At 42.5% G+C, this 19087-nt stretch overlaps 1 long non-coding RNA gene across 1 annotated transcript in view; it reads left to right on the top strand.

The window, feature by feature from the left end:
• The window catches only part of LOC142602643 (uncharacterized), a 60431-nt gene that overhangs the window by 20986 nt on the left and 20358 nt on the right, over window positions 1-19087 (top strand). Inside the window, exons 7-10 of the long non-coding RNA XR_012836400.1 lie at window positions 1931-2128; window positions 10906-11033; window positions 13250-13344; window positions 15241-15369. This is a non-coding gene — a long non-coding RNA (uncharacterized LOC142602643). The remainder of the gene's footprint in view (window positions 1-1930; window positions 2129-10905; window positions 11034-13249; window positions 13345-15240; window positions 15370-19087) is intronic.

The raw sequence follows: 19087 nt of genomic DNA, 5'->3' as shown, positions 1-19087 counted from the left end.
TTGCTAGATAAATAGATTAGTATTGACAGTGATTTCGGGGGATAGTAGATTGTTAAAGTAATGTGAAGGGCCTTGTTCCTTTGCCTTGCTGGATGTTTTTTGATGACTGAATTCTCTGGGGTGACTTTTTTAGGGAATATGCTGATGATTATCCGTGCTATCATGTAAGTGGTAGGCTCAGTCAGGACTTAGAGTAGCTTGGCTCTGGAGTTTTAAACACAGTTTATTTCAGAGTCTCCTTCATGCAGTGACCCATGTTATCTCTTTTTGTTTTTACGCTGCTCTCCTATATCTCCATGATTTTCTCCCTGTACTGCAGTAACTTGTTGTCTATCTCAGATTCTGCATGGGTTGCCTGAGGCTGTGGGCTGAGACAAGCTAGCTGCATGTGGCCATCTTTCTTTTCAAATATCAGTGCTTTTTAAATGGTACGGGGCATCCAAAATGCAGGACATAGGTGTATGGGTATGCTAATAACATTACAGTTGATTAACAAATATTCAGGTCCCAAGTGTTTGGAAACCGCAAAGCGTCTGAACTAAGGTTGTCTTTGCAGTGGAAGTTCATTCTTGTTTTGCATATGTGCAATGAGATGAGGTTTCATAACATGAAACTAGCACAGCCTACTTTCTAGCACAGCCTTTGAGTAGAGTGACCAGGAGAGAGCTGGTGCAGGCATTGCTACGTGCATTGCGACTTGAAGAGTGGCTCTATCCACCGCCACGTGGTACTAATACTGTGTCATCTTGGCCTTGCATGAGATTGAGTCTGGTCATAGTGCACGTATTGCATGTGAAGCCTATAGGGGAGCAGGTCAGTGTCCTTGCTGCTGTGGCTTTGGAATCATTGACGATAGATTGCATTGCTGAAATCAGTGATATAAGATCAACATAGCATCCATAATCATCTCTGAAACCTCAGATTTTCACATTTCAGAATGTAAAACACAACTACTTTTTTGCACTCCATTTTCTAATGTCACTGGCCCAGTTTGAATGTCTTGTCCTGGACTGGGTAGCAAGTGCTGTACCGTATGTGGAGGATACTACATGGTATCCCATATTCAAATATATGGTTTTCTTCCTGAGCAGGGCAAGATGAAAAGGAAAGAGAAATTATTTCAGCTAACCAAATAATTCACACAGAAGAATTTTTCTAGAGTATCCAACCTTCTTTTCTACTTGCATCATGTTGATGATGCAATTGCTATTCTCTGGTATTTACGTACCTTTCAAAATTTCTATTACTTTTTTAAATTCACGGATTGATGTGAAACAGTGTTTTATGAGCTACCATTAATTATGGTGTTGGCTTGGGGGGGTTTTGCTCTTATTGTATTGTTGATGCTTTCTGTTTGGATGTCTGTTTGCACAGACACTTCCAAAATAAACACTTCTGAACTAATATAAGCTTCAGTTTCCCTGAAGACTGTTCTGTGAAGCTCAGACACTGGCTTTAAGTGCAATTGCTGGTACAACTCAATTGCATAAATGTTTGCAGACGGTACAAAGAAGAGGAGCACAAAGAAAGCTTGAGGTAATGGAATGGAAGGAACAATCTGCAGCATAGACCTTAGCTCTTAAAGGGTGCTGAGCTCTTTCTGTGCTCAGAGATGCTTATCATGCAGAATCTTCATACACATCAAAGATGAAACTTACACTTAGTCAAGTGCTGGAAGGGTCACTGCTCTGTGACCTGCGTGTCTCAGATAGCTTTTCAGTCTTGTGCCTGTTAACAAGTGGTTCTTGTTCTTCAGACCGCTGTTACCTGCTCCAGCAGATAAGGACGGTATGGAATACTGTAGTGTGTGTGATGACTGTTCACTGTGGCTGGTTCCTTCTGCTGATATCAAAGGATGTTTTATGCTTTATTGTTAAAGCAGTGCAAGGCCCCAGATTAGCCAAGGCGTAAATGCTTTGCTCTATTACAGCCTCACTGCGGCTCCCGGGGAAACAGCACAGGCCTTGTGTGGTTCAAGCTGCTCACCTGAGCCTGCTAAAGACCAAACTGCCCAGCCTGAGGATCCTGATGAAGCTCTGACCATGCTAGCTGCTGCTTCTGTCTCTTTGCTGAAGGCCTCTGGCCTCCCATTGGGCTGCATGTAAAAGCATCTTTCAGCCAAGAAAGTGTGAGTAATGTTGCTCAGCTTCATGGCATTTGTCTGCATAGAGCTAACCTTAAGTTACTGAAGGAGGTTTCAAAGAGCATCCATTAGCTCAAGGGGAATGGGTGAGGCGTGAATCAGCAGGACACGGTTAAATTGGTTCAGAGGCAAGGAACTGGTAGGAGGAGACACCTTGGCACCAGGACAGTTTTACTGCTCCTCCTGAGGGTCAGGGGAGAGTAGGTAAGGAGAACATGGACCTCCAGATGGGGAAGGGAAGAGCCAGGGGCCCAGATACAGAAATCTGGCATGAAGCTGAGGCAGGGCCAGGGGTTTCAGAGGTGTGTCTGGAAGTGAAGGGATGCTGAGAGATGATGGGAGGGGACTTTTGGAGTGAATGGAGGAAAGAAGGGCACCATGCACTTGCAGGACTGCAATATATGCTATCCAATACCCACTTGCCCCTGCAAGCAATAGAGAGATCCCTGTGTGGGTCTGCAGTTTTGAAAACATCTATTTATTTTGTCTGCCTCCATGATTAGGAGGCCAATTTAGGTTTTAACTACTTGGGGAAATCCCTGCAAAATAGGCTAGGGTATGAATTTACAGCCTACTTAAAGACCCAGCAGTAAATGCAGTGTAAATTCACACTTCAGCTTACTTCACAAAACTCCCCCGCAGAAACAAACCCTCAGAGTCACCTCTGTACCTCAGTCTGGTGCTAAAAGTGAGTGGAAGCTTCTCAAAATGTGGGCCTCCAATTCCATTTTTATAGCTGGGTTTTTCTGTCTCCTGGGGCTTTTTGCAGCTGCTATAAATCACTGTCGCTTTGCTGAGGTTGGAGAAGCTGGACCACTTTACACTGCTCAGGATCTGACCCTTTGCCTCAAGTAACCTTTTATTATCAATTGGCCAGAGGGTATTTTCCTTTTTACTGGCTTCGTTATTAAGCTTGTTCATTCACTCCCACCACTGCTGATGTCTTTTTTTTTTTTTTTTCTCTTTTTTTTTTTTTTGTCCCTGTGAATTTTGTGTTATGTCTTTCCTCCCATGTAATTTCCTAATAGTGAACTAGTGACAGAGTGGGCTGCTGGTATTTCATCTTGTGGCTGGAGAGGTCAGGCTGTTTCTGACACAGACAAACACTCCATTACAGTAAACTCACAGAAAGTTTCCTTTTCAACCTGAAAGGAGAAGGAAACGGAGTCTCCACCAATGGGTTTTCAAGAATTATTTCTGTGAGCTGAACTTAAACTAAAGGCCAGTTTGGTAATGTTCTGTGTAGAGGAAGGAAAAAAAAAAAAAAAAAGACAACATACTATTTCTTCTTTCTCTTTTTGCTGAGATTTGGCTCGAGTCTTGGCTCCTTATCAGATCATAGTCCTGCTGTGAAAACACCAACCCTTTGCACTGTGCATTATTGAAGGAATGGCCGTTGCTGATGTCTAGCTAAAAGAGCATAAGGATTTAGACCTTCAAAGTTCTCCGTCTGCTTCTGATACTTAGGAAAATTTGCTCCTTGGCAGGAAGAACTTAGTTATAAGGGAGATACATAGTGCATTAACCTAGTGCAGAGATACAGTGCCTCTCCTCTGAAGGACAGCATCACAGCAAATATTCCCAGCTTTGCCTCTCCAAAGCTCTGAGCAAAACCTGGACGTAGTAAGGGTGAGACGAAAGAAGCTGATGGGAAACTTCTATTCCCTCCTCTTCTGCTCATCGCTTTCTAATGTTTGCAAAAGCACGCGTGGTTGCCAGATTTGATTACAGAAGTAGCCCTTGGTGCGGACACCCTTTTGGCAGATTGCTGGCCTATGATATTGGTGCCCTCTGAGGAAATTCAGTCCCACATGTCGCAGTAGTGCAACTGGAAATCTCTGTGTATTGGCCCTGCTTTGTTCATTGGGTGAATTCAGTACGTGTGGTTTTAGTTTATTTTTCATTTGTTTGTGTGTCCAGTGAAAAGCCTCTTCACCAGTGACCTGAAGTCATGATTTCTGTAGAAGTGCCACGCTGAACTAGTGCCGTGCTGGTCTTGTGTTGAGATTTATGAATGTTTTCATATTTTTTGGAGTTCAGCAAGTATTGCAAATATATTTACAAAACCAGAATTTGACCTTCTGTAATAATCTAATACCCACAATAACCTATGGATTTATGCCAACTATCATTCACTGTTTGTTTAAATGACATATTTCTACTCACTAGAGTGACATCATTTCTGTAGAGAGCAGTAATTTACATAACTAACACATGTAAGCACCACTATCCTGGTGCTAATACGTCACATGTTTAATGAATTTGGCTGTCAGGTGACAGACGCTATTTCTTTGAGGGATCAGTTAAGCATCCATCTCATTCTTTATATGCCAGTTGTTCAGGTAATTCAAAAGGCTCGGTCTAATTAGCGGATACCGAAAGTTGGTAGCAGTAGTACTGTTTTCTGAGTGACATACGGATAGTTGCCTGCGTGCTTGGTGATACCTGCATAAAAGATGTGATTTATTGTCTGGTTAAAAAAGAACTAAAACGTAACTGACCATCACTACAAGATAAGGAAACATTTCTTGCTGTACTCTAGGGCATGAGTAAAACCACTGCCCCTGTCTACTTGATGGCAGTTTAATTTAAATTTATTAGACTGCTCTGGGGTATACACAGGAGTCTAATCCTGTAATCCGTGGTGAGATTGTATGTACCCAGTATTGCAGTGTTCCCTGTGCATGGAATAATTTGACATATAATGTGCTCTCTACTTCTCAGGGGAGAGACAAATGTGAGAGAGTATTGTCTTACTGTTTGCTACTTGGCCTTAGCTGAGTTCCCCTTTATTAGAAAGACAGGAATAAAATTAATCTAAGTGTTGAAGGAATAGGAGCTGCAAGATAATAAATATTTATGTCCCAAACTTGACATAGTATCATAAATCAATAATTTCTGAAGATATTTAATTCTTCTTTCTGCCTAATTACTTGGTTTGTGGCACCAGTTTGCTTAAATTTGTTTCTGTGGTAACTTGACTGATGTTATGCTTCTCCCTTCTACAGAAAATTTAGTATTGATTTGCTAATTTCCTCTTTAAATGCAGTCAAAAATCCCCTGTTTGCTAAATTAAGAAACCAATAACATGGAATGAAAACACGCACTACATTACACTGCATGAGCAATGTGATTTGTTGACTTTGCATGTGCTGTCAAGTATTAAAATATATGTTAAATATATTTTATCTTTTCCTTACCATTGTGGTATTACACCTATGTGAAAAATTAGGTTAAAGGATAGTTAAAAGTTTGGTTAATTGAAGTGTGGGAGCATATTGTCAATTGAAAAAATGTGATTTGCAAGATGACTTTGCAGTTGAAGCAGTTCTGTTACTTGAATGAACATTGCAAGGTCAAATGTGGACCAAGTGAAAAGAAAGTCATTTGATGTGTGTGCACACATTTGTGCTAGGTGTAAGTCATGATATTCTTCTCCCATCTGTTATACGCTGATTTTTATTATTTATAAAATACTTGCAGAGAAGAGACTGTATCCTCCTGCTGCTCTTGGTTTGTGGTGTATCTATCTATCTGTAGCACATACAGAACTTGGTCTAGACAGCCTAGCTAATTATGAGCCATGGAAATCGGATCCTATAAGGAGTTGTACAGGACAAACTGCTGTACATAGTGCTCTCAAAGTGTTTACTTTATATTGCATAATAAGTGTATTTCAGTTGGTGGCATACACTTGAATGTGACTGATCTTTTAAAAGCTGGTCAATGAGGGATGCTCTCCTAAGCTTGGGAAGCCTCGTAGAGCTGTCAGTGCCTGGCTGCCTGATGCTGTGTGCTGACTCAAGCAGAAACCCTTTTTCTTTCCACCTGTAGCTGACGTAGGCATTCGCTGTTCTGCCTCAACCACAGAGTAGGTACAAGCCCAGCCAGATCGGTATCTCACTGCCATTGCAGTCTCTATGCCACATCTATGTTTAAAGACATCTCAGTTGCTCTGGTCAAAATTCCCATTGAAAAAGCAGAGTTAGAATTTTTCAGAGGGAGAACAACCCACAAATCAACGATCAACAAAGTGTTAAATGAAGAATGATGTATATCTCTCACAGTCTTCACACCTACAAGAAGACTTTTCAGAGCCTGACTGTGCTGTATTTCATCTAGCTACCTGCTTTATGTGTTTCGAATGAAAATTCACGAAGTCCCATTCCCTCCCAGGAGACGCCCTGTCAGACCACAGAGCTGGGTGTTTCAGAGCCAGTTGAACTCGATCCGGTCCCTGGGCCTGTTCCTCTGGGGCTGGAAATGCCCTCTCGTGGGCATCGCAGCAACCCCCACTGCAAAACAGGCAGCTGCTCCAACATCACTGGAGCATGAGGTCACTGTGTGCAAATCTTGTACCTGTGTATGCTGCTGTGGATCCCTCGGGTCATTTCTGCCTCCTGGTAATGCCGCCATTGTGGAGAGAAGCCCGGCAGCCCACCCTGCCTGGTGCGCCCCTGCAAGAGCTATGAAACCAGCAGGAGAGAGTCTAGCTGCTTTCACTCTGGCAGAGCCGCCTTCTTCCCTGCCACTTCCCCAGCTACGCAGCTTGGGCCCAAGCAGACTCTCTACAGAAGGGTTAAAAGTACTGCAGAAGCCAAGCCAAGGATATAAATCAATGCCATGTTGAAAGGGCAGGGTTACCAGTGTTTTTCTGGACAGAAAGTTTCATGCAGGATACTGAGATTATGCAGAAGGAATCTCGTGACCTGGTTTCCAAGCCCTTGGGCCAATGGCTACTTTTCTTTTTCTCTGTTTGAAAACATACACAGCATCTGATTTGGCAGCAGCCTTCATAGTGGGCATGTGTGCGATACACATCTATACGCAGGTAGGCTGCGGCACACTTGAGTTTCATGTGGGACAGCTGCTGTCTTCTACGAGAATTACCTTTTGTGTTATTATCATTGATATTAGTGTTGTTGGATTACTGCTTTCATGATAGTTTTGTATGGTTATTGTGTCAAGAAGCCACAGTCTGAGTTTTTCATTTGTCTTGACTATTGGACACATTCAAAAGCAAAAGACCATCCAGGTAGGTTATATCTTATCTTACCTGAGCTGCCTGAAGGCTAAGGATCTAGTCTAAGCAAAGTGTATGGGCGTTCTCCATTTCTCCCTCATCGCTGAAGATAGCCAGAGTGGTTCATCAGACATGTCAGAGAGTGAATCATCTAGCAATACTGGCTGTCTCTGCTGGTGATGCAGAGAGCCAGGATGATTAGCCTAGACTAGGCATTAACTTTAGGCTAAAGGGGCATGCTTTTCTTGCTCAGAGCCAAAGAAGTGTGAGTTTAATTTCCAATTAGCAGTATTTAGATGCAAATGAACATAAAGAGAGCCTGGAGTTCTGCATGTCTGCAAAGGCAGCTGTTGCCCACAGACAGATCGATGTGCTGCAGATGCTCGAACATACTGTATGTGCCCAGAGCTCCTCTTTGCCGCATCTTCAGGGAGCATCCCTTGCATGATGAGACATAGACAGAGCTGCTCTTTCACTGACCCTGCAAGGGCAGCTGTGGCTTCTGGCAGGATGTACATAGACAGCTAGGGTGGAAATATCTTAAAGTCAAGTAGAAGGTGGACTGAGTTGATCTGTCAAAAACCTCACTCCTGGTTTCCTCATGCCAGCAGTGTAATTGGGTCAGTTAGAGGTTGGAGTCTCCTTTACTGAAGCGCTTTTCCTCTTGGGAAGATAAAAGTATACTGGTATGAAGATGGCACTAAAAGTTTGTTCCCCTTCCTGTGGGACAGACACATCAGCACTTAGATCAGGCAGAGCAGGGGCCACCTGAGAGTTGGAGACCTTTTATGTTGCTAGCATGGTGCAAACAGGCATGTGTTATAAATGAGCACTGGAACATAATTAAAAATCTCTCTTTACAGTTTATGGAAGATCTGTCTTTCTCTGGGAAAAAGAAGGCTGCTGTGTTTTATTCCACTGTGGTCAAGTGTGAAAGACAAATCAGGAAGTTTTAGATACCAACTTTTAAAGACAATGAAACTGGATCCAGTACAGCTCTCTGTAGAAAGGTAAGGTCGGGCAACAACTGCAGTACACAGTTACTATTCCAGTTGTCCCTCTTCATCATTTTTTTATACATATATATGGTCTTAGATTTTTCTGATTTATCTAGCTCAGGCATACTTTAGTTCATTCTCTGTAGTGTTGGCATTAAAATCTAAGACCACTTCTGGAGATAATCTGAATTATTTCATAATTACGAGAAATCCTGGGGAGGTATCTTAGTGTTTACAAAGAATTATCTTGCTTTATCACACTCCAGGTTTATCAATACAGCCAAATCTCCTTTTGGTGTATTATAGTTTAATTAGCTCCATATCTTGAGTTGTAATCTGTTTCTCTGGGGTTGAAGCACCACCGGTCTCCCCACCCCTCACCCCCCCCACCCCCAAAAAAACCCAAGCCAAAAAAACAAAAAACCCCCCCAAAAAACAAAATGGGAAATGCAAAGAAGTAATTGTGATTTTTGCCACTTGGATTTGGTACTACCTGTTAACGTGACTTCTAAAGTCAGTTTCAAATTTGTTTGTTGAATTGGAGTTTCATGCTGTGGATAACATTTCCCTTCTTGTGAAATGCTGTCAGAGGTAAGACCCCTGAGAAAACCTCCCTGCCAATCTGAGATCTGGGGCATAATTGTCTCCTGCTCAAAATTGCCATGCTTCAAGAAAGCAGTGGCACTGTTTACTCTAGCTGAGGACCTACCCCATAAAGTCCTTCAAGGGCAATGAACTAAAATGACACCCCAGAGGAGCAATTGCCGTGAAAATCTCGGCAGAGTTTCCCCAGATGTGTTGGAGGCATCTGGGCTTCCCAAGCCACAGATTTTTCTTTGGCTTCTCTAGAATATTACTTCACTGTTAACTTGGTCTGTTTACCCCTCTGTCAGAAAGGTTGATGTTTCTAATTTATCATCCTCTTTTTCACTACCTCTGTCTTTCAATAACAAAGTGTTGGAGGAGCTTCAAGAGCTGATACATCCAGAGCTGGCCAGCCTGTGCCTTGGAGATCTATGTAGCTGTCGAGCAGTTCAAGGGTGCCTGTCACGTTGGGACAACATCATATGTAAAGGTCTCCGTGCTCACCAGGGCTGCTAGGTGGTCTGGTCTCCTGGCTGTGGGTGGAAGTGAGCTAGGTTGCTACACCAGCATCTCTGAGATGCCCAAACCATCTTGCTGTGGAGACACAGGGTGTGGTCAGCCTCTCCTGCCTGTCAGTTCCTCCTGGACTTCCCCTACCTCTCAGCTCACTGAGATAAGTGGTACGTATCTCATTGATCTCAGCAGTGTAAAGACTGTGATGTGTGGTTCGTTAGACTGGCTACTCCAGGGCAGCCTGTCTCTCTGTTCCAGTGTTATTCCTGGATCTGTTTTTAAAATCATCCACTTTAAACCCTCTGCACTTAACCTCTCCTGATGCTTCACTATCAAATTTTTTGGAGGTTTTCCTTTTGTGTGCACTTTTCTACACATCAGTTACATCTTCTCATGCTTTTCTTGTTACTCTTACTGGTGCAGAGTCATGGCAGCATATATGACAACTCTCTCCTCTGTCACTGTCATTGTTAACCAGCAGTCACATCTCAGTCATCTTGCCCTTATAAGCTGCAGAGGCTAATGGCATCAGGCTCTACATATTCTTACTGTGTAGCCTGTATTCCTTTCTTGGTCATGTGTCAATCAGGCACAGACAGGAGAACGAAGCAGTTAAATGAGATCAAAGACTTTCTTTTGAAACCTTCACCGAGAGTAACCACTGCTCTCCTACAACAGGAGTAGAAAATAGCAGCTTGTGTCACTTTGTGTGATGATGATTGCAATAAGAATGGGAAATAGTACACTTCCCTCGTGTCTTTTGCAGATTCAGGAGTAGATGAATGACAATTTTGGTTCCTTCTCTTCAGTGAGGAGTGGGTGACTAATGTCATTGTGACTGGTGCCATCTAACTGGCTCAAAAGAATTTTCTGGTTGTTCTCATGATGAGCATCATTTCCCATCATGTGCAAGCTGTTGAAGAGCAAAGACCTCCTTTTGAGCTGTCATGGTATGGAGAAGATGTAGAAGTACTGGGTTCCTGAAGCAATTCAATGTATATGAAGTATGTGTGAATCAGTGTTCTAATCTTCCTGTGCAGCAAGTCATGATGACTGATCTGTTTCTACAGTTTCTAATTATATTATGTTAAAAAATACTTCGTGTTGAAGTGACTTTTATGCAAAGTTTCTGTGAAGTTGTGATTTAAGCAGGACTCACCAGGAAGGTATAACTGAAATATTTTGCTTTGAGTCAGTTTGATCCATTTCAAAACAGTTTGTTGAGCTGGATTGTTGTGCGTTACTTAATATTAAGTCTGAGCCATCTGTCTGAAATGCTGTGGTATTTTTGGGACAGGTAGCATTGTATTCTGATTATTTCTTACAGCCACCCCCACCTCTGCTTTACCTAACTAAGGGTGCATTGCAGTCTCCCTTCTTTACCTACTGCATCATGGGGAAAAGCTTGGTCAGAGAGCCTTCTCTTTGATATCAAACTGAGTCAATCATTTTGCTTTGGTTCAACTCATTGAAATGTTTCAATTCAGGAATACCAAACCACTTCATTTTTTTTTCATCAAAAGTGTGAAAATAAAATATTTGGCACTTGCCAATGCCAGATTTTAAAGGGAAAGGTATGAATTTCTCAGGTGTTGTTGACAGGAGATCCTCCCTTCCACCTAATAGTGGATGTTCTTACACAGGCTTGTTGGGGACAGGTGGCACTTAGGTGATGAAGAAATAGGAGTCCATCGCATTGAACCATACACCAGCCTAGTGAGAAGAGGGCTTTATGCTCAGTTTGAAAGAGGCCAGTGCAAAACTTACCTATGTAAGTAAAAATTAAGAAACATATAGAAGAAAAACATTGGTAATTTTAAAGGAGCGAATATTACAGTAGCACCTTTGGAAGGTTAAGAGAGCAATGTCAATACAAACAGGAAAAAATGGAAAGGACCTGAGGTTATACTGTGGAATCAAATCAGATATTTAGTAGGCATGTTAGATATTTGCTGGGATAAGTCACAGGACTGGAGTACTAGCACAGCTCATTCTGGAAGGACAGGCATGGAGAGATGGAGAAGCATTATCCATGCTTGTTCTGAAGTTGTGGAATAAATGAGGGACAGACTTGTCTGGCTGAAGTTAGAAAGACAGAAAGAATGGAGCCTCTTTGACAGGTGGGTGTAGTTTAAGCCACCTCCGTGGAAGGAGTGGAAAGAGGTTTTTGAGCCATTCTTGGAACTGCTTAGTAGCCAAGCCCCAGTGGCAATGGACAGTTTATTGGGATATTGCTTGGAAAGGCAATATGGCAAAAAACCTCAGTGTATCACCATCTTGGGATATATTGAGGCAACTCTGTTTCACAGGGAAGAAGTTATTAGGGAGTTATTTTAGTTGAGTCTTACTAAGGAGGGTTTGCCTGTGCATCTAAAGAAGGGAATGTTAATGAAACTGAAAATGCGAATCCACCTACGAAGGAGGTTTGGATTCCTGGGCAGATAGCGGAATGAACTATCAGACAGTCTGTACAGACCTAGATTGTAAAATGATTAAAAAAAATATAATTGCCAGGAGTAATTAATGTTAAACTAATGTAATTTCCCAGTTTATAGGGCAGCTACCTAAGGGAAAAAAGTGAGCAATAGATATTGTTCAGATATTCTTTTGATCTTGATATATCTCTTGGTCTTGGCTTTTGACATCATCCTTCATTACATTCTCTGACTAGGTTACCAGTCAAAATCTGGGTAATAAGACTGGGTAATCTGACCCAGTCAAAGTTGCCTGGTTGGACCAATATCCTAACGAAGTGATAAGGTGAAGAGACAAGGCTCAAGCATTAGGAAAAATGTTCTAATTGCATGAGTATTAAAATCACAGCACAGATTACTTAGGGAGAAAGTGGAATAATCTTGACTGAATTTTTGCAAGAACAAGGACGACAAATATTTCTCAGAGGTGGTCTAAATTATTTATTCTGCCATAGAGCAAGGGCAGAGATTAAATAATCCCTCCACATCCCCTCTAGGCATGGATTTTCAAGCTTCTATGAAGTGGACACTTTGGGGACTCCTAGGATCCCTGCTTCTCAGGTAGAGTCCAGACAAGGATAAACATTGTACTTGGAAATCTTCCTCAGGGCCGGTGTACATACAAGTACAGCTTTTGGGTTGTACTGAAAAGAGTTGTTCTTCATCTGCTCTGCAGAACTTTAGACAAAGATGCCCAACTTCCCAGGTTGAAATATTGCACATCACACCAACATAAGCATTTCTGGAGGCTACAGCAGATAATCTGAAAATATTTTTGCATGAACCTAATTTTAATAAAGAGTTATGCTCCAATGATGAGGAACAAAGGAAGGGCATGTGATGGAAATGTGCAGTGTAAACAGCTCAGATTGCTTCTAGCAATTGCATGATTTTAATTGGGTAACAGATCATGAACTATATTTGTAAAGATTATTCAGCAGTTTCAAAAACCAAGAATATTTAAGAAAAACATGCCCTTCTGGAGGCATCTGGCAAACAGATAAAGAGCCAAAGTTCATTAATAGATGAGTCATTGCTTCTATGTCCTTCCTTGAGATACTCACACAAAACTCTTGCTGGCTTCAGCTGGTGGTGTGCTTGGCCTGAAGGAGAGTGTGGTCTCTGGGCCTGGCTCTGGCCTGACTTTGATCCCACGCTGATTTGTTGGCGATTTTAGGCAAGCAGAGAGGAAAGACTGCTGTAACCGAGAAGGTGCTTTAGCATTCCTCTTACTCCCTCTGGCCTTCTTGTCCTGTCCCTCTCATTGCTGCTTCTGCTCTCCTTATGGCCAGGGACTTGCTGTCCCTTTTCCTGGGTGGTGACCACATGGCCAGTCTCTCTGCAAAGCCCTGGCTTGTGATAGCCGTAAAACTTCTTGCTTTAATTGGCCACCACTGCATTCATCCAGAGTACCTTACCCTTGCTACAGGGATGGCTGTTGCTTGTGAAGCAGGGGGTGACTTGTAAATTACGAAATTGCAATAATTTCATCTACTTTTATATTGAATTGCAGAAGTACTGATTTAATTGAGTGCATGGATTTGCAACCAGCAGTTCAGCAGCTGTTTCATGAGCCATCCTTGCAGGAGGGGAACCTTGGAGAGATGGGTGAGTTGAATGCTGAGAAGTGGGAATCGATCTAGTCATCCCAAGAGAAATCATCCCCATTTGTGAGTCAAAGCCTGCAGTCTCTTGCCTGAGATGAAGGGAATCTCCCAAAGGCAGCTAATCTAGCACGATCTCATCACTTGAGATCAAACATCACGATATCAGGTCAATAGATATTTCTAAAAGTACATGCAAACCTCATTCAAATTCACATTTAGCTCTAGCCAAAACACAACCCGAATCACGATCCAAATAACCTCCTCCTCAGCCCACCTTCATTGCCGTTCTGTTTCAGTGGCAGATGCAGCACAGAAAAAATGCCTGAATGCTTAATTCAGAAATTTACTGTTTAAGGCATTACTTGTATGAACACCAGCGTAACACGTAGAATACCAATGCCCTAAATTTAGTAATTTTGTCTGAGTCATTTTCACTATGTGGGAGGGCTGTGAAGACACTCCACAGAGTGGAGAAACTTGCTGGTGGTGTCTGTCCAATGAGATTATTTTTTAAAAAAGTCAGAACACAACAGAACTACAGATATGTTTGTGAGTAAAATGCAATTTTGTTGCAGACTTCTGTACAGGAAAGGGGTGGTGTTGCTCTCCACCCACTTCAAAAGCGGGTCAAGTTTGATATGCATCTCTGATACTGAAACAGGTACTGAACTTTTCATGACAGCAACACACAGACACAGGTAAACACTCTGGCTGCATGATTTGGAGGGACATGATGTGGTGTAATCCCCAGATTTGTCTGTGCAATTGCATCTTATTTTCAGATCTTCTAGCAATAGCAGCCGAGTTGTTACAATCCTACACGTTACCAACCAGCAGCCAAAAGCTATTCCTGGGCTTATTCACTGAGGGATGAAATGTTGTCCTGCTGAAGACCAGGTGACTTTTGCCACAGAAGTCATTCAGTAAGGCTAGGAATACACACACAGTTTTTGAAATACATGTGGGCACAAGTAATTAAGTGTGGATGTGACAGGGGCATTTAGACTTCTTGTTCTGAGCTGGTAGCACTTACCTTCCTGCCAGGCTGGATTTTATTCTTACTCCATTAGCCTTTCTGCTTGAATCTAGCCAATTTCAAGTTGATATGAATGAACTTAGCAATTCCATTTTGAAGATTTTTCCTGGCACCCTGTGGAATAAAACTGCCCCTTTCCTCAAATGAAAATTTAACTTCACTGCCTGAGTTCAGTCAGAATTTACCATGTTTTTACTCTGAATAAAGTTAGTTCTAGCTCAACTCCTGCACTCTGGATTTGGAGTCAACTCTTCGTCAGGCAGAGATGAAGCATGTTTTCATGTACTGTGTACTGTCTGGTATCAACCATGGCGGATACACAAACATGCTAGGACTTGATCCTATGGCCCTAATTCTCATGAGTTGTGCCACGGAGTTCAGGGCTCCGCTCACACAAACTGGAGGATCAGTTGCAATGTGTTTAATGCCAATGAGATGAACTCTGTTCCTAGAGAAACTCCAGTAAAGTCAAAAGCTTGTTAATAGAAAAAGTAGTTAGCTGTTACCATAAACAGAGCAAAATGCCAAACAAAATTCTGCTCTGCTATTTGTTCCCATGCAGGCATTTAGCTGCCAGGAAAGACCAGTCTTATAAACATGAAATTATATCCATGGTAACATGCAAACCATGTTTAACTTTGCAGCATGTTAAAAGGTACATTAAAAAAAAGCCATTTTTGTATTTTACTTCTGAGAATAGCAATTATTACTTTTAAGTCAGCTATTTTAACTCAGCTTGGGAGTTGTTGACTGGTGAGGGTAAGGGCCAGAGGCACAGCTCCTTCCTCAGAACACTTGTTACTGCTAGATGTTCCCAGAAGGTATTATTGCTTAAATACAGCCTGGGTTTTCTTTACCCAGATTCCTTTAACTAGAAAGATATGACAGGTTGTGATATCGGACTGCAGTGAAGTCCCACCTGTGCTATTCTACCCTTCAGGAGTGAGCACTGCTGGGGCTGTGCAGCTGTCGTGCACGTGCTCCTTTTGGGTAAGTACTGGATTCAAGGAGCCTGCTCTGTGATACGGCAGCCTGGGATTACAAGCACTCTGCTCAGGTGCTGTCTGGTGACTCCTGCATTATGCTAGAAAGCAGACGTTGCTTACAGAGGGGGAGAGCAGCTGGAGTAGGGAGTAGACTGGATTAGTGTCTGGGCTGGAAAACGTATTGGGAAAAGTAACTGAAAGATCCCAACTTGGAGCAAAAGCTGACGCTGAGGACTGCAGATGGTTTTCTTGTATGTACGATAATGTCAAACCCAAAAAAGGGAGTTTTCACACGCTGTTGTCTGTTTAGCACAGAGTGAAAATTATGTACTGGAAAATGGACCCCCGTGTCTGGAGAAAACAGCTATGACTGTGCCTATACAATACCAGAGGTCTGCGGAAGTTGAGCTTGACTGCTTTTGCAGAGGTCTCTGAAGGCTTGAGCTCCGTGTGCCATGGAGTGGAGGGAGGGAGAAAGAGAAATGGGATGTGTCCTCAGTAGTTTTTATCTATTAGCACCTGCATGATAATGCCACTCTGAGTGAATTGTACCAGGGATGACTTCTAAAACCCAGAAATTTCATCTCTAGGGACAGCAGAACAGCCTATGCTGTGTGGGAAGCACCGGAGGTCACAATGGCTACAGCTGGATCCCACAAAGCGTGGTGGAAGAGAAGAACAGGATGTTCTGGTAGCTACTGACGTGTGTATGTCTTCAAGCAAAGGAGCTGGTGGATGCTGGGTGTCTGGCTCTGAAAAGGCAGTAGCATCTTTGAAGAACATACATATATTTGCTCTCTTCCCTTAACTGTTCTTCAGGGTTCTGGGATTTTTTTAACTACACAGAGGTGAGACAAAGATGATACAAGGTGTACTTCATGTAGAAATTTAAGAATGCATGTACTAGTCCATATCTCTCTCAACAGGAAAGTGGAGATAGTTTATCAGCACAACCTGTCCCCTCACTTGGGTAAATCCCTTTTTTCTAACAGTCAACATTGTTGTACAGGAGAGACTCAGACCTGTCTCTCTAGCTGGACAAGGAGGGTTGGGCTGGGCTGTGCCTTTTCCACTTTTGTAAAGCGGACATAGACTGTGTCTTCCAGCAGGGCGTGCGATTTGACACTGCAAGTCCCAACAGTTCCTCAGTTCCTGGAGGTACCATGTTCAGGCTGGGGAGGATGAAGAGTGCCTGAGATGCCTCGCCACTAAGTTGTTTGCTCACTGGTGTGAGGGGAAAGAGAAGAAGCACCAGGCAGTATCAGGATAGCATCCTAGGGGCCTGAATCCATGGCATCTTTCTACATGCCACTTCCGTGAGAGTCGTCTGTTCCATCACCTTTGAAATACTTATCTTCAGATGCCTAAAATGAGACCCTGGGAACCTGAAGTACCTGATTTTGAGAAGAAAATGGCCTTTGCTTATGAGAAGTTTCCTGAAAGGGCTTTAGTGGTCATTTTGTAATGAACTTTGGATTCTACCTTGGGTGGTGGTGTCCCTCATGGGATATGCATCACTCCAGTCTGTAGAGGGGTCAATGCAAGGCATATTTGCTGTATCAGCCTTGTGGGTACTTTGGCTTTTGCTCTGGATCTTAGATCTAGTCATGCAACTCTTCTCCTTTTGCAAGACGATAGTATCTTTAGACCTGTCTGCTGGGTTCTTCCTGCTTTCATGCTGAAGATGTGTGTGGGAGAAGGTGGCCAGGCGTGTCAGTCATGTAATGACCTTTTACTGATGGAGAGGCTCACTGGTGCTGTGTACTGGTAACATGCTCCACCAGTGGATGCATCTGTTTTGGCAAAGCTGTGCCTCCTACTGATTAATTTTGCGGGAGCAGAAGGAAAGAAACAATACCTGCAGAAGTCTAGGTTGGGGGGTGGTGGGGGGTGTGTAACAGCTGTGCTGGTGGACACCCAAAGCGGGGGTCCAATATTAGCCATGGGTTTTACCCCTTCAAATTCCAGTGTACATAGCCATTCCTGCAGAAGTCAGTGGTGTGCATCTAGCTGGGATGCCGTCTGCTGCTTTCATTTCTGCTGTGGGAAATCTCATTAAAAAGGTCCTTGAGCACTGGCTAGAACAACTGTGGCACACATGTGGACACACTGGGACTTGGAGACCCCATTAAGTCAAGGACTTTCCCATAACCTTAGCAGACCTCAGGGAAGACCTACAGCACCTAGATCATGACCTCAGACCAAATGCCTCTGTCAGGTGTCAGTGAGTGGAATTGGATAGGATTTTCCTCGTTCCACCAGTAAGTGCCCACTGGTGGGTTGTTCTGTTGATGAGACAACAGGACCCACTGAAAGGCTATTTTTCCATGAGGTTAACTTCTGCTTACTGGTGACAGCTGTGGTGGGTGTCTATTGAACCAAGAGTGTCAAAGCCAACATCTAAAATGACCTTTAGGCTGTTTACTCAAAGCAGTAACAGACTCGCCCCCGACTTCCTGATAGGGGCCATCACTTATCAAGAAATAAGAAGAGCAAGTGGCTAGATATGGAAATCATTGTGGGAGTGAGCCTAATTGAAAACATACAGCATCGTACAGAAGTAATATTAATACACCAGTAACCTTTACCTCTTCTGTGGAATATATAAGTAGAAACTAAGCCAGGAAAATTACCAGGAATTTGGAAAAAAGAAATGTATTCAAAGTCTATTCCAAAGCAAACAGAAAACCTTTTCTTGGGCAGACAGATGTGTATAATTTAACTCAAGTATCTCCCTAAGGCTGTGCCACATGCCCCATGATCCTTTTGCCTAGCTATGCAGTAAAGTGTCAGAAATCAGTGATTTTCATCTACAGTGAAACTTTTTAGAAAAGGAGTCTGAAGTAAGATAAGGGATTAAGTAGACACTACAAATTCAGTACGCTCTTAACTTAGTAGCGAGATATGCAGAAAGCTAAGTACCAAGTAGAAGCCAATGAGACTGGTTTGCACTCTAATTTAGAAAGCTAAATTAGGTTCTTTCTTAAAAAAAGTTTCTCCATAATCATAAGACAAACAAATACATAATTTCATACATGCTTTAAATGTGCTTTAAAAAGTGCGTGGAATTCTAATGGATTTACCTCAATAAGCTATATTGTAGCATTTCACCATCTCACACTAAGCTTGTTTTTAGCTAATGTTTACCTGTTTTTGTTCAAGAGGTTGTTTTTCTTTTTTATTAATTTTCTGTTCATTTGAGTCAGAATAGCAGCACCATCTAATCCCACTTTTGTATTTGCTAGAAAATGTCTAGACTGGCTAATGTGAAGGTTTTCATCCTGGAAGGTTTTAGTAAGATCCTTCTCCATTTGATATATACGTCACATAAGTAAGTACTGAAACTGAAAGTTTCAGATGGGATACATCACGTAGTAATAAACGGTTTCAACTTTTTTTTTTTAAAGTTAAAGAAACACCATCTTTTGGCAGTGTTTCCTCTCAAACCTCAGAGACTTGCTGATCTGGCATGTAGGTCTGTACTGTGGTTGCAAAGTATCAAAACAGAACTAAGGATTTTTTTATCTACTCTTCCCACCCAGCACTCACAGCTCCTTCCCCCTTCCCTGTCTGTCGGGTAGCTTCCAAAGGCGTTGAGGAGACGGGAAGGGAAGGGACCCAGAACTGACCGTTGGACACGTAGTGCCAACAACTAAGCCTCATTTCTTTAGGAATGTAGCCTGAAAATGCATTGATAATTAGAATGGATTTGGAATATTTTA

Source organism: Balearica regulorum, chromosome 7, assembly GCF_011004875.1.
Source record: "Balearica regulorum gibbericeps isolate bBalReg1 chromosome 7, bBalReg1.pri, whole genome shotgun sequence".
Taxonomy (NCBI): Eukaryota; Metazoa; Chordata; class Aves; order Gruiformes; family Gruidae; genus Balearica; species Balearica regulorum.
This window is presented reverse-complemented; position numbering and strand designations above follow the sequence as displayed.